Source organism: Eubalaena glacialis, chromosome 11 (assembly GCF_028564815.1).
Source record: "Eubalaena glacialis isolate mEubGla1 chromosome 11, mEubGla1.1.hap2.+ XY, whole genome shotgun sequence".
In the NCBI taxonomy this organism is placed as follows: Eukaryota; Metazoa; Chordata; class Mammalia; order Artiodactyla; family Balaenidae; genus Eubalaena; species Eubalaena glacialis.
The window spans coordinates 95475846-95491858 of NC_083726.1; the positions used below are offsets into that span (position 1 = coordinate 95475846).

The 16013-nt window shown below is 35.7% G+C and overlaps 1 protein-coding gene across 9 annotated transcripts in view; it reads left to right on the plus strand.

The window, feature by feature from the left end:
* Positions 1-16013, plus strand: part of LMNTD1 (lamin tail domain containing 1) — a 416942-nt gene that overhangs the window by 176311 nt on the left and 224618 nt on the right. Inside the window, exon 5 of one of the 9 annotated variants that reach the window (XR_009702526.1) lies at positions 15183-15197. The exons of the other annotated variants lie outside the window; for them this stretch is intronic. The gene's annotated coding sequence lies outside the window, so the exon portion shown is untranslated. Of the gene's footprint in view, positions 1-15182; positions 15198-16013 lie in introns of those variants that run through there. 9 annotated transcript variants of the gene reach the window in all.

Sequence of the window (16013 nt, forward strand, 5' to 3'; positions counted from 1 at the left end):
TTATTTATAATTTATGACTACTTCTACCAGTTACTGTTATCAGGACTTTTTTTTTTCACTTGGGCACCTAATCATTCCTCTTGTAGTTTAAAATCCACTTCCTTTTGTCTATCTTTGATAGAGATAGGAATAGTGTCACTAATCATTAAAATAACCCCGATTGCATGATTTGGTGAAACAGTTTCCTGGCCCAGCCTTTGGCCATGGGACAAAAGGCCTCAGCTCTGTGATCCCCAACCCCTAGTTTCAGGGAGGAGCTTTACTTTAAACACCCCTCGACAGACCAGAGCTGAGGGGCACAGTATTACAAAGGAGTCCTAAGCAGGGTGCTTGAAGGTAGAAGAACACCCACTCAAACGGTATTTCCCTTCTTTGAACTTCCACAAAATTTTGTTTCAACTCCAGTTATGGGACTAACATTTTAGGATTGGGGGGGGTTGTGTACCTATGCCCCCTCCCCTTACATGCATGACATTTATTGTCTGGATCTGGCATTTTAAATATTTGTTGTCCTGAATGCAAAGATGGTCCTTCCAACCAATCCATAATCTGGGTCCCCAGGTTCATCCTCAGAACTTAGACTATTATCTCTGTTTTGGCTTTAGTCCTTATAGGAGCAAAATTCTAGTTGAGAAAGCCTAGTGCTGTACAGTGTTTCAATAATGCTTTTCTTTGCAAAACACGACTTCTTCCTGAAATGAAAGACTTAAAAGAAAAAATGCATTATTATTGTAATGAGGTCAGGAGAATGCTCAGAGTGGGTATCCACTCTGTGGTCAATGTTCGAGGTGCAAATTGAAATATATTTTTTGTTGATGGCTACTCAGTGCTCTTGTGACTGCATTCTTCTCTCTCTCTTTTGCCAAGAGCCCTTTCTTTGGGGAAGGCATGGTGATTAAGGGCACAGACAGACATGGGTTCAACTGGCCTGGGGCAAGCTGCCTTATCTGATCCTCAGATTTCCCATTTGTAATAGGGGATAATGATTCTAGGGGTCATTGTTAAAAATAAATGTGTATGTAGAGCTTGACACATAGGAAGTACTCAATCAAAGTTAGCTATCATCATAATCTTTTAGAGTTTATTTCTTAACAAATAATCAGATGATTATCATTATATAACTTTTTATATGTGTCGTTTTATTGGGTATTGTGAGATGATTAATACAAAGAAAGCTTCATTCCCACTAGGAGTTTACAGTCTGCTGTAAATGTAATGTAGACATGAGTCATTTCACCTAAACACAGGGAGGAGAAAAGTTTTCTTAATGGGTTCACTGAATCTTCACTGAATTAAGAAATTCGGAAATAGTATGTATTCCACAACTTTTTCCATCAGAGACAAATATAGCCTAAAATTAGAGATACTTAGGAAGGGCTATTTTACAAATTTAAACTTCATTTAAATTTTATACCAGGCCTTTAAAATATTGTATTCATCAGATTACATTAGTGATTCCATAATATTATTATTCTCAGACTGCTTCTGGTAGTTCTTCTATATAGGGATCAACAAATATTTTTGAATAAAGGGAATCACGACTAAATGAAGTTCAGTGATGTTTAGATGGCACAATATATGGGCATGTCATTGCAAGAGAAATTTAATAGCAATAGCTAAAAGAGGGAAACGTTGATGTTGGTAACAATCCAAATAAAGGTGATAAGAGATTAGCTGACAGTAAGGGAAAGTGGGAAACTGACAATGCCAGTTTGCTAGAAGGGATTTATAGGGATGAGTTTTCCTACCACTATTGCTGCTACACAGTGCTTTGGATTTTCACAGCTCTGAGCTTTCCACTTCATTTGAGGGAGAAACATTTCTTACATCAACTAAATCTTTTCATCATTTCTAAATTTAAAAAATGAAGATGAATGATCCATAATTATTCTGGTTTTTTTTTTCTCTAAACCAAAATATGACTTGAATTATGAATGTACCTTTGGTTTTGCTGATTTCCCTTGTAAATTACATCGTTTGGCTCTCTGATAGGAAAGTAGGAAAGAATTGTGGCATCTGGGGTTACAAACAATCAACGTTTGAGAGTTCCTTAGGCTAATATTGCCCAACTTATTTTCATATTATAAACTGAATAGAAATCCTAACTTGCAGTATCTCAAAATGAATTCTTCCTGGGATTCATACAACCAGGGCAAGGATGTTACATCACTTCCTACCCCCTCCAAAACATCCAGACTTTCCTCATGTTAATGAACTCAGTATCTTCCAAACTAGATCAGGTCTCTTCAGCTAAAAATTCCAGATTGACTCTGACTCTCACAATTAAAGCAATTATGTCACTTAGTGCTTTCTCATACAAACAACATAAAGGGAGCCCATATGTTTTGAGTCTTTCTCAAAACTTTCTAAGTTTTCTCAAAACTTTCAGGACAGACATAGCATATCTAACTTTACTGCAAAGATTAACCAGATTATTTAATTTTTTTCTTTGTTAATATATAAAGGCTCACTGTTTCAAAATCACTTGCTTTTCTAACTACAGGTTTACAAGAAAAATAAACGTGTCGTTAAGTACTTAGTAATAGCAGGTGCCAGGGTGAAAAATAACTGGCACTCTCATATGCTGCTGATGAGAGTGTAATTTGGTATAATCACTTCAGAAAGCCATTTTTCAGTATCTGCTAAAGCTGAATATATTCATACCAAATGACACAGCAAGGGTTAAAAAAAAGTACAGCTATGTTCATCAAAAACCATGCATAAGAATGTTCATAGCATCACTATTCATAATAGCCAGAAACTAGTAACTATCCAAATGCCTACCAACATTGGAATGGACAAGTAAATTGAAATATACTTATGTAATTGAATACCCCACAGCAATGAGATTACACAACCCACTGCTACACACAACCATATGCATGAAATGCAGAAAAATAATTTTGGGCAAAAGAAGTACCTGCTGTGTGATTCCATTTATATAAACTTCAAAAACGAAGCCAGGATAGTGATTGCTTTGGGGTGCTAGTGACTGGGAGAGGACACGGAGGGCACTTCTGGGGTGCTGGAGGTGCTCTGTTTCTTAAACTCATCAGGCTGTGCACTTGTGCCTTGTGTACTTCTCTGAACATGTGTTATACTTCCCTTAAAAGTATATTTAAATGCTCTAGTGTCAAAGTTAAGATATTGAACTGATGGCATCCAAATAATGCTATATAAATTAAGATGAAAATTAGTCATAACTTTTTCCAGAAAAATCCTAAATGATTCAGCACATTTATGACTCAAGTTTCATGAGCCTTCCCTTTTACACTGAGCATCATCCTGGACATTTTGATGTCCTATTTCCTTCAATGCATGAATTAGTCTCTTCTCTGTATGTGTCTGAGATGTAGCTCCCCAAGGTAAAGGATAATTAATTTTATACCTTCTGTTTACCAGAAATACCCAAAGGCCATGAATAGCATTTTCACAGTCTTTGCAGAGGTAGGAGAAAGCAATGATGGTCTATATATGACTCCTAACTCAGTTTTGCTATAATTGGATTAAGCAAGATGAAGTATGTAAAAATTGCTTTGTAAACTTAGTGCAATTCAGATGTTTGATGTGATGTGTTTCATTATTTCAAAACATCTCTCAGTAAAATATGCAACATTAAGAAATCCATTAAAAAAGCAGTCAGAAGTGAAATCTCCTTTCAATGAAAGTATCAACTATAAGATACTTCTTATAGATAAGAAGTTAAGATAAGATTTATCTTATCTTAAGATAAGATAAATCTCTAGATGGTGTTTGCCCATTCATGTACATGTGTTGAAAGTGTTTCAACATTTTAAGTGACCATAAAACGAAGGAAATGAAGGTTCTCAGTAAGGAAAAATCACTTACCTTTCTGTACTTTTTGTATTGTTGACATGTCACCATTGAAGATCAAGCATTCTCTGATTCACAGGATGTTATTTTATGTGCAATTCACAATTTCAGTGTGGTATTAAAGAATGAGCACCACACTCTAATGAAGAAGTTTCTTGAGCACCAGACGTGCTTCTATCAGTGGCTGGAGGACCTTGGAAAGGCATTTAGAATGATAGAAAATTAGAGATGAAAAATACTTAGTCTCAACCTGCCATTTTGCAAATGAAGATGCCAAGACCGAGAAATATGGAATAATCATAAAATACTGTTAGTAATGGCTCCAGGACTAGCACCAAATTCTCTAAAAACTAGTATGCCATTATTACTTGGCCCAAAGAGAGCAATTTTTTTAGTTACATAACTTAAAATACAGAAATCAAGTCAATCTCAAAGCCTTAAAACTTACATCTGACTTTATTTTTTTCAATTACTCAATCTTTTTATTTTTATACTTCACTTTTACTTAACTTTGAAGAGTTGATATACAACTATCTAGGCTTTTCTTTTCTGCACTAAAGCATACGTTTCTCTGTATTAGAATTTAAGGATTACACAGTCATACACTCACACACATACAAACATATATATTTTAGCTGAAAAGTAGCTCATTTCATTCCTTGTAGTTGGGATCTCCCATAATTTTGAATTGCGATTCGTTCTAGCATTGAAGATTGGTGTAGAGTTGAGGGTCACGGGAGGACAGATAGTACAGGAAAAATACAAGTTTTCTTCCAGATATCATAAAATTTCTTATATATATATGTCTCATTTTTATCAAAAGTGGAAAAGCAAGTCCCCTTCTATTTCACTGCATAGAATGGTCAATGAAACTTTACTACTTTGAAGTTGTAAGAAGTTTGGTTGCTAAACAAATTGAGAAAATAAAGGCATAACTTTTCATTTTGCCAGAGGAGATGAAATAATATGAGAAAAAGTTTAAAATTAAGATTTTCATCTACACCCTTAAAATATAGTTCTTATCTACTAAGTGCAAAATTTTGTGATGACTAAATGACTTGAAGGCTCAGAAATGGTAAAAAAGCAATGAGAGCTGGTTTTGAGGTAGCATCCTGCCACTTTCATCTTTGGCAAGCCACTTGGTCTCTCCTTCACAGATTTCAAGTGACAATTAGGTAAGATATGTTACATCTGTGAAAGTGCTTTGGAAAGTGAAATATACAATTGTAAAATGGTATTATTGTTATTAACTCATTATATATGCCTGCTGAGAGGCTGGCATCATTTTACAGTGCTGGAAAGTACCTTTTTATTTTGCACCTTCCTCCCTACTTCCAAATTTTCTTCAACATTTTTTGCAAGAATGTTTTCCTGGCTGGCCAAACTTAAATACTCAGTAGGAGAAAACTTTGGATTCCTAGTACATTACAGAGAAAAATAATTAGTTAAGATGAGAAAATTATTTCACAGTTTTTTTTTTAATGTGTATTTTTTTTTTCTTATTAGTCATCCATTTTATACACATCAGTGTATACATGTCAATCCCAATCTCCCAGTTCATCAAACCACCACCCCGCCGCTTTCCCCGCTTGGTGTCCATACGTCTGTTCTCTACATCTCTGTCTCAATTTCTGCTCTGCAAACCGGTTCATCTGTACCATTTTCTAGGTTCCACATATATGCGTTAATATACGATATTTGTTTTGCTCTTTCTGACTTACTTCACTCTGTATGACACTCTCTAGATGCATCCACATCTCTACAAATGACCCAATTTCGTTCCTTTTTATGGCTGAGTAATATTCCAGTGTATTTATGTACCACATCTTCTTTATCCATTCGTCTGTCAATGGGCATTTAGGTTGATTCCATGACCTGGCTATTGTAAATAGTACTGCAATGAACATTGGGGTGCATGTGTCTTTTTGAATTATGGTTTTCTCTGGGTATATGCCCAGTAGTGGGATTACTGGGTCATATGCTAATTCTATTTTTAGTTCTTTAAGGAACGTCCGTACTGTTCTCCATAGTGGCTGAATCAATTTACATTCCCACCAACAGAGCAAGAGGGTTCCCTTTACTCTACACCCTCTCCAGCATTTGTTGTTTGTAGATTTTCTGATAGTGCCCATTCTAACGGGTGTGAGGTGATACCTCATTGTAGTTTTTTTCTTTTTTTAAATTTATTTATTTATTTTTGGCTGCGTTGGGTCTCTGTTGCTGCGCACGGGCTTTCTCTAGTTGTGGCGAGCGGGAGCTACTCTTCATTGCGGTGCGTAGGCTTCTCACTGCGGTGGCCTCTCTTGTTGTGGAGCACGGGCTCTAGAGCGGAAGCTCAGTAGTTGTGGTGCACGGGCTTAGTTGCTCCGCAGCATATGGGATCTTCCCGGACCAGGGCTCAAACCCGTGTCCCCTGCATTGGCAGGCGGAATCTTAACCACTGCGCCACCAGGGAAGCCCATCATTGTAGGTTTAATTTGCTTTTCTCTGATAATTAGTGATGTTGAGCAGCTTTACATGTGCTTCTTGGCCATCTGTATGTCTTCTTTGGAGAAATGTCTATTTAGGTCTTCTGCCCATTTTTGGATTGGGGTGTTTGTTTTTTTAATATTGAGCTGCATGAGCTGTTCATATATTTTGGAGATTAATCCTTTGTCTTATGATTCATTTGCAAATATTTTCTCCCATTCTGAGGGTTGTCTTTTCATCTTGTTTATGGTTTCCTTTCCTGTGCAAAAGCTTTTAAGTTTCATTAGGTTTCATTTGTTTATTTTTGTTTTTATTTCCATTACTCTAGGAGGTGGATCAAAGAATATCTTGCTGTGATTTATGTCAAAGAGTATTCTTCTTATGTTTTCCTCTAAGAGTTTTATAGTGTCCAGTCTTACTTTTAGGTCTCTGATCCATTTTGAGTTTATTTTTGTGTATGGTGTTAGGGAGTGTTCTAATTTCATTCTTTTACATGTAGCTGTCCAGTTTTCCCAGCACCACTTATTGAAGAGACTATCTTTTCTCCATTGTATATCCTTGCCTCCTTTGTCATAGATTAGTGGACCATAGGTGCGTGGGTTTATCTCTGGGCTTTCTATCCTGTTCCATTGAATTATATTTCGTTTTTGATCCATACCATATTGTCTTGATTACTGTAGCTCTGTAGTATAGTCTGAAGTCAGGGAGTCTGATTCCTCCAGCTCCGTTATTTTCCCTCAAGACTGCTTTGGCTATTCGGGGTCTTTTGTGTCTCCATACAAATTTTGAGATTTTTTGTTCTAGTTCTGTAAAAAATGCCATCGGTAATTTGATAGGGATTGCATTGAATCTGTAGATTGCTTTGGGTAGTATAGTCATTTTCACAATATTGATTCTTCCAATCCAAGGACATGGTATAACTCTCCATCTGTTTGTTTCATCTTTAATTCCTTTCAGCAGTGTCTTATAGTTTTCTGCATACAGGTCTTTTGTCTCCCTAGGTAGGTTTATTCCTAGCTATTTTATTCTTTTTGTTGCAGTGGTAAATGGGAGTGTTTCCTTAATTTCTCTTTCAGATTTTTCATCGTTAGTGAATAGGAATGCAAGAGATTTCTGTGCATTAATTTTGCATCCTGCAACTTCACCAAACTCATTGATTAGCTCTAGTAATTTTCTGGTGATATCTTCAGGATTCTCTAGGTATAGTATCATGTCATCTGCAAACAGTGACAGTTTTACTTCTTCCTTTCCAATTTGCATTCCTTTTATTTCTTTTTCTTCTCTGATTGCCATGGCTAGGACTTCCAAAACTATGTTGCATAGTAGTGGTGAGAGTGGACATCCTTGTCTTGTTCCTGATCTTAGAGGAAATGCTTTCAGTTTTTCACCATTGAGAATGATGTTTGCTGTGGGTTTGTTGTATATGGCCTTTATTATGTTGAAGTAGGTTCCCTCTGTGCCCACTTCCTGGAGAGTTTTTATCATAAATGGGTGTTGAATTTTGTCAAAAGCTTTTTCTGCATCTATTGAGATGATCATATGGTTTTTATTCTTCAGTTTGTTAATATGGTGTATCACATTGATTGATTTGCTTATATTGAAGAATCCTTGCATCTCTGGGATAAATCCCACTAGATCATGGTGTATGATTCTTTTAATGTGTTGTTGGATTCTGTTTGCTAGTATTTTGTTGAGGATTTTTGAATCTATATTCATCAGTGATATTGGTCTGTAATTTTTTTTTTTTGGTAGTATCTTTGTCTAGTTTTGGTATCAGGGTGATGGTGGCCTCATAAAATTAGTTTGGGAGTGTTCCTTCCTCTGCAATTTTTTGGAAGAGTTTGAGAAGGATGGGTGTTAGGTCTTCTCTAAATGTTTGATAGAATTCACCTGTGAAGCCATCTGGTCCTGCACTTTTGTTTGTTGGAATATTTTTTATCACAGATTCAGTTTCATTACTTGTGATTGCTCTGTTCATATTTTCTATTTCTTTGTGGTTCAGTCTTGGAAGGTTATACCTTTCTAAGAATTTGTCCATTTCTTCCAGGTTGTCCATTTTATTGGCATAGAGTTGCTTGTAGTAGTCTCTTAGGATGCTTTGTATTTCTGCTGTGTCTGTTGTAACTTCTCCTTTTTCATTTCTAATTTTATTGATTTGAGTCCTCTCCCTCTTTTTCTTGATGATTCTGTCTAGTGGTTTATCAATTTTTTTATGTTCTCCAAAAACCAGCTTTTAGTTTTATTGATCTTTGCTATTGTTTTCTTTGTTTCTATTTCATTTATTTCTGCTCTGATCTTTATGATTTCTTTCCTTCTGCTAACTTTGGGTTTTGTTTGTTCTTCTTTCTCTAGTTCCTTTAGGTGTAAGGTTAGATTGCTTATTTGAGATTTTTCTTGTTTCTTGAGGTAGGCTTGTATAGCTATAAACTTCCCCCTTAAAACTGCTTTTGCTGCATCCCATAGGTTTTGGATCGTCGTGTTTTCATTGTCATTTGTCTCTAGGTATTTTTTGATTTCCTCTTTGAGATCTTCAGTGATCTCTTGGTTATTTAGTAACGTATTGTTTAGCCTCCATGTGTTTGTGTTTTTTACGGTTTTTCCCCTGTAATTGATTTCTAATCTCATAGCATTGTGGTCAGAAAACATTCTTGATATGATTTCAATTTTCTTAAATTTACTGAGGCTTGATTTGTGACCGAAGATGTGATCTATCCTGGAGAATGTTTCGTGCGCACTTGAGAAGAAAGTGTAATCTGCTGTTTGTGGATGGAATGTCCTGTAAATATCAATTAAATCTGTCTGGTCTATTGTGTCATTTAAAGCTTGTGTTTCCTTATTAATTTTCTGTTTGGATGATCTGTCCATTGGTATAAGTGAGATGTTAAAGTCCTCCACTATTATTGTGTTACTGTCGACTTCCTCTTCTATAGCTGTTAGCAGTTGCCTTATGTATTGAGGTGCTCCTATGTTGGCTGCATATATATTTATAATTGTTTTATCTTCTTCTTGGATTGATCCCTTGATCATTACGTAGTGTCCTTCCTTGTCTCTTGTAACATTCTTTATTTTAAAGTCTATTTTATCTGATATGAGTATTGCTACTCCAGCTTTCTTTTGATTTCTGTTTGCATGGAATGTCTTTTACCGTCCCCTCACTTTAAGTCTGTATGTGTCCCTAGGTCTGAAGTGGGTCTCTTGTAGACAGCATATATCTGAGTCTTGTTTTTGTATCCATTCAGCAACCCTGTGTCTTTTGGTTGGCACATTTAATCCATTCCCGTTTAAGGTAATTATTGATATGTATGTTCCTATTAACATTTTCTCAGTTTTGGGGGGTTTGTTTTTGTAGGTCCTTTTCTTCTCTTGTGTTTCCCACTTAGAGAAGTTCCTTTAGCATTTCTTGTAGAGCTGGTTTGGTGGTGCTGAATTCTCTTAGCTTTTGCTTGTCTGTAAAGCTTTTGATTTCTCCATTGAATCTGAATGAGATCCTTGCTGGGTAGAGTAATCTTGGTTGTAAGTTCTTCCCTTTCATCACTTTAAGTATATCATGCCACTCCCTTCTGGCTTGTAGAGTTTCTGCTGAGAAATCAGCTGTTACGCTTATGGGAGTTCCCTTGTATGTTATTTGTCGGTTTTCCCTTGCTGCTTTCAATAATTTTTCTTTGTCTTTAATTTTTGCCAATTTGATTACTGTGTGTCTCGGTGTGTTTCTTCTTGGGTTTTTCCTGTATGGGACTCTCTGTGCTTCCTGGACTTGGGTGGCTATTTCCTTTCCCATGTTAGAGAAGTTTTCGACTATAATCTCTTCAATTATTTTCTCTGGTCCTTTCTCTCTCTCTTCTCCTTCTGGGACCCCTATAATGCGAATGTTGTTGCGTTTAATGTTGTCCCAGAGGTCTCTTAGCCTGTCTTCATTTCTTTTCATTCCTTTTTCTTTATTCTGTTCCGCAGCAGTGAATTCCACCATTCTGTCTTCCAGGTCACTTACCCGTTCTTCTGCCTCAGTTATTCTGCTACTGATTCCTTCTAGTGTAGTTTTCATTTCAGTTATTGTTTTGTTCATCTCTGTTTGTATGTTCTTTAAATCTTCTAGATCTTTGTTAAACATTTCTTGCATCTTCTTGATCTTTGCCTCCATTCTTTTTCCGAGGTCCTGGATCATCTTCACTATCATTATTCTGATTTCTTTTTCTGGAAGATTGCTTATCTCCATTTCATTTAGTTGTTTTTCTGGGGTTTTATCTTGTTCCTTCATCTGGTACATAGCCCTCTGCCTTTCCATCTTGTCTGTCTTTCTGTGAATGTGGTTTTTGTTCCACAGGCTGCAGGATTGTACTTCTTCTTGCTTCTTCTGTCTGCCCTCTCTATTTCACAGTTTAAGAGATCTCATCAAAAACTCCTTGGGTGAGAAGAAATCCAATCTCTGAGTCATAGATCCACCTACAGATATCACAGTGTAATGGTGTTGTCAAACTATCATCCATTTTGTAACTAATAATTTCATGAATTGAAATACATGGAGAAATGTACCTTGTGAAATGTACTTTTGGTGTTGATTGCTATGTTTAGGGATAGATGTATTCTAGGAAGAATATTTGTATTTTTTAATGGCACATATAATAGCATGCTTTGTACTTACAGAAATACAAGGAATTGTCAAAAATCTAAGCACACCTATAGACAAGGCTAATTCAAAGAAGTTCTATTAATGTTATAATGGATTTTACTACTTATAAATGTCTAAGATTCCATATTTGCAAGTCATATTTAACTAATATTGATTAAGTGCCATGGCAAGGCATTCTGCAAGGTGCTAAGGCTTTGTATAGGTGATGAAGTGCATATTTTTCATTCGACCACATTCCTTTCCATCTTATTTCTGAGTTTCTCATTTCTCTAGTTTAGGTTATAACCTCTGGGCAGAAATCATGTTTTATAGTGCAAAAAAGGCAGATGAAGGGAAAAAAGGACATAAAAAAATTTCTTAGTAGAAAGAAAGAAAGAACCTAAGATAATAAAAGCTACAAGAAGGAAGTTTTGGCTCTTAGTTTTATTAATTTATTAAAGGAGCCTATGGATAAAGACTCAATATGGTCAAGATATCAGTGCTTCCCAACTTGATCTATAAATTCAATGCAATCTCACTCAAAATCTTGGAAGGTTACTTTGTGAATACTGACAAACTTATTCTAAATTTAATATGATAGGCAAAAGACCCCGAATATTGAAGGAGAGGAACAAAGTCAGAGGACTGCTGCTATCTGACTTCAAGATTTATTATAAAGTTATAGTAATCAGGATGATGTGGTATTGGTGAAAGCATAGACAAATAGAGCAATGGAACAGAATAGAGGGCCTATAAAGAGACCCACAAAAATATAGCCAGCTGATCTTTGACAAAGGAGCAAAGGCAATACATTAAAACAAAGGTAGTTTTCTCAATAAATGGTACTGGAATAACTGAATATCTATGTGCAAAAGAGTGGATCTCAAAACATACCTTACACCTTTCACAAAAATTAACTCAAAATGGATCATAGACCTAAATGTAAAACACAAAACTATAAAACTCCTTGAAGATAACATGGAAAAAATCTACATGACCTTGGATTTGGCAATGGCTTTTTAGATGCAACACAAAAAGCACAATTCATGAAAAAAAAATTGACAAGTTGGACTTCATTAAAATTAAAAACTTCCATTCTGTGAAAGACACTGTTAAAAGAATGAAAAGAGAAGCCATGACTGGTAAAAATAAATTGCAAACCACATATCCAATAAAGGACAGGTATCCAAAATATGCAAAGAACTCTTAAAACTCATAATAAGAAATAAGAAAACAACCAAATTCAAAGATGGGCAAAAGACCTGAAGAGACACCTCACCAAAGAAAATATACAGATGGCAAAAAAGAATATGAAAAGATTCTCCACATCATAGGTCATCAGGGAAATGCGAATTAAAATAACAATGAGAGGGACTTCCCTGGTGGTCCAGTGGTAAAGAATCTGCCTTCCAGTGCAGGGGACGTGGGTTTGATCCCTGGTCAGGGAACTAAGATCCCACATGCCGCGGGGCAACAAAGTCCACGTGCCACAACTACTGAGCTCAACTAGAGAGCCCATGTGCCACAAACTACAGAGCCTATGCACTCTGGAGCCCATGTCACAACTAGAGAAGAGAAAACCCGCACTCCACAATTAGAGAGAAGCCCACATGCCGCAACAAGTGCCACAGTGAAAAATCCCACATGCCGCAATGAATATCCCATGAGCAGCAACAAAGACATGATGCAGCCAAATAAATAAATAAATAAATAAATATTTAAAAAAGAAATAACAATGAGATACCACTATGCACCTATTAGAATGGCCAAAATCCAGAACACTGACAATACCAAATGCTGATTAAGATGTGAAGCAAGAGGAACTCTCATTCATTGCTGATGGTAATACAAAATGGTACAGACACTTTGGAAGACAGTATGTCAGTTTCTTAGAAAACTGGACTTTTACCATAAGATCTAGCAATCACACTCCTTGGTATTTACCCAGATGAACTGAAGACATGTCCACACAAAAACCTAGCAGTTTTATAGCAGTTTTATTCATAATTGCTAAAACTTGGAAGTTACCAAGATATCTTTCAATAGATGGACAGATAAACAAACTGTGGTACATCCATACAATGGAATATCATTAACAATAAAAAGAAAGGATCTGTTAAGTCATAAAAAGACGTGGAGGGAACTTAAATGCATATTGCTAAGTGAAAGAAGTCAATCTAAAAAGCCTACATAATGTGTGATTCCAACTATATGACATTCTGGGAAAGGCAAAACTATACAGACTGTGAAAAAAATTAATGCTTGGCAGGGGTGGGGGAAGGGAGAGATGATAGGTGGAGCGCAGGGAATTTTTAGGGCAGTGAAGCTCTTCTGTATGATACTATAAATGGGGATACATGTCATTATACATTTGTCCAAACCCATGGAATGTACAACACAAAGAGTGAATTCTAATGTAATATATGTACTTTAGTTAATAGTCATGTATTAATATTAGCTCACAAATTAAAACAAATGTAACACACTTAATGCAAGATGTAAATAATAGGGGAAATCTGGAAAAGGGTGGGGGGATATGGGAACTTTCTGTACTTTGCACCCAGATTTTCTAAAAACCTTAAACTGCTAAGAAAATGAAGTCTATTCATTAAAAAAGAAATAAAAGGATCTCATGTTTAGCATTCATTAGGGGCAATTAGCTATTCATTTGGCAAACATGTTTTTAAGGGTCTTTCTAAAATCTGCTCACTTGTTTGAATTTAGATGAAGGTCATACTGTCTAATTATAAATTGTAACAGTTCATGACAAGAGAGTTCAAAGTTCTTACTACAGCAATCGTATTTACTGTTAAATCATCACACTGTCTTTATGCCAGCATTTTCCAAATTAAAAGCCTAAAGAATGTTAATCCTACAAAATGGTCTTGGAAGAAAGTTTCTATGGTCAAACTAATTAGGGAAATACTGAATAATAGTCCTCTATTGGAAATTCACAATGCATATTTGCATATTAAAATCTCCCAGAAGTCCTGCCCAAAAGAAATCAATTAACTGTATTTAGTTCAGACTTTTTCAATTATTAAACCACGGAATACCGTTTTTGAGTAAAATCTATTAAAATCCATGGAATGTTAGTTCTGAGGAACATACTTAGAAAAGTGCTGCGTAATGCACTTTTGAAATGCTTTATTTCAAATAAATTGGACCTAAATAATTTTTACAGCTGTGCCGAAGTAAAATAAATATACGTTATGGTGTGAATGTTCATATACCCCACGTCCATGCCAAATTCACACCTTGAAATCCTAACCCCCAAAGATGATGGCATTGGGAGATGGGACCTTTGGGAGGTACTTAAGACATGAGGGTGGAACCCTCATGAATGAGATTAATGCCTTATAAAAGAGGCCCCAGGGAAATCCCTAACCCCTTCTACCACGTGAGGACAAAGCGAGAAGGCATCGTCTGTGAACCAGGAAGAGGGCCCTCACCAGAATGCAACCATCCTGGTGACTTGATATTGGACTTCCCAGCTTCCAGGGCTGGAAAAGAGAAATGTTTGCTGCTTAAGCTACCCAGTCTATGATAATTTGTTATGTAGCCCAAACTGACTAACACATAGTATGTACTCTCTTTTTTCTGGCTTCTTTCACCCAGCATAAATATTTTGAGATTCATCCATGTTGTTGCATGTATAGTTCATTCTTTTTCATTACTGAATGTATTTTATTTTATGGCTATACCACTATTTTTTTTTTTTATCCATTAACCGGTTGATGAACATTTGGATTATTTCTAGTGTTTGGCTATTACAATAAAGCTGCTATGCATGTTTGTGTGCAAGTCTTTGTACAGAAATATGCTTTCCTTTCCCTTAATACGTAGAAATGGAAAAGCTGAATTATATGGTAGGTGGATGTTTAACTCTTGAACTGTTTCTCAAAGTCATTGAACCATGTTACAGTTCCATAAGCAAGGTATACAAGTTCTTTGTCAATACTTTGTATGGCTTGTTAATTTTTGCCATTTTAATAGATGTGTAGTAGTATCTTGTTGTTTTTTTAATTTGCATTCCTTAATGGGTAATGACACTGAACATTTTTTCATGTGCTTATTTGCCATTTGTAGATCTTCTTTGATGAATGGCTGTTGAAATCTTTTGCTCATTTTAAAAAACATTGGGTTGTTTGTTTTCTTGCTATAGAGATTAGAAAGTTCCTTATATATTTGGGATATGATTTCTTTGTCAAATACATGAAGTAAAGGTATTTTCACTCAGTCTGTGATTTATCTTTTCATTCTCTCTTAACAGCGTCTTTCAAAGAGTGAAAGTTCTTAATTTTGATGAAGTCTCATCTATCAACTTTTTTTCTTTTATGGATTGTGCCTCTAGCTTTGTATATGTTGTGTGAGGAATGGATGGGAGTATTTGTTTTGGGTTTTTTTTCACATGTGGGTGTTCAGTTATTCCAGCATCATTCATTGAAGATGCTCCCCTTTCTCCACTGGATTGCCTTTACACATTTGTCAAAAATCAGTTGCCCATCTAAGTAACGCACAGAAAACTATCAGAGCTAATAAATGATATCAGACTGTAATTGTGGATTTGTTCATTTCTCCTTGAAGTTTTATCCATTTTGCTTCACATATTTTGGAGGTCTGTTATTAGATGTCTAAATGTTTGGGACTATTATGCCCTCTTGATGAACTGACCCCCTTTATCATTATGAAATGGTTCTCTTTATCCATGGTAACCTTGTCTGCTCTGGTATCAAGGTAACTATGCCAGGGTTCTGATTCACATTAGCAGGCTACATAATTTTGTATCCTTTACATTTAACGTATTCGTAGCTTTCATACCAGAAATATACTTGGGTCTATTTTACCTAATATAACAATCTCTGCTTTTAATTAATGTGTTCAGATCCTTTACATTCAATGTGATTATTTTAATCTATCATCTTCCTATTTATTTTCTATTTGTCCCATATATTCTTGATGCCATTTTCTCTCTTTCTCCCCAATAGTTTTGGATTGAGTATTTTTTTATGATTCCATACCATCTCCTTTGTTAGTATATTAGCTATGGCTAACTTTTTGCATTAGTTTACTTGTTGCTCTAGGATTTATAGCATACATCTTT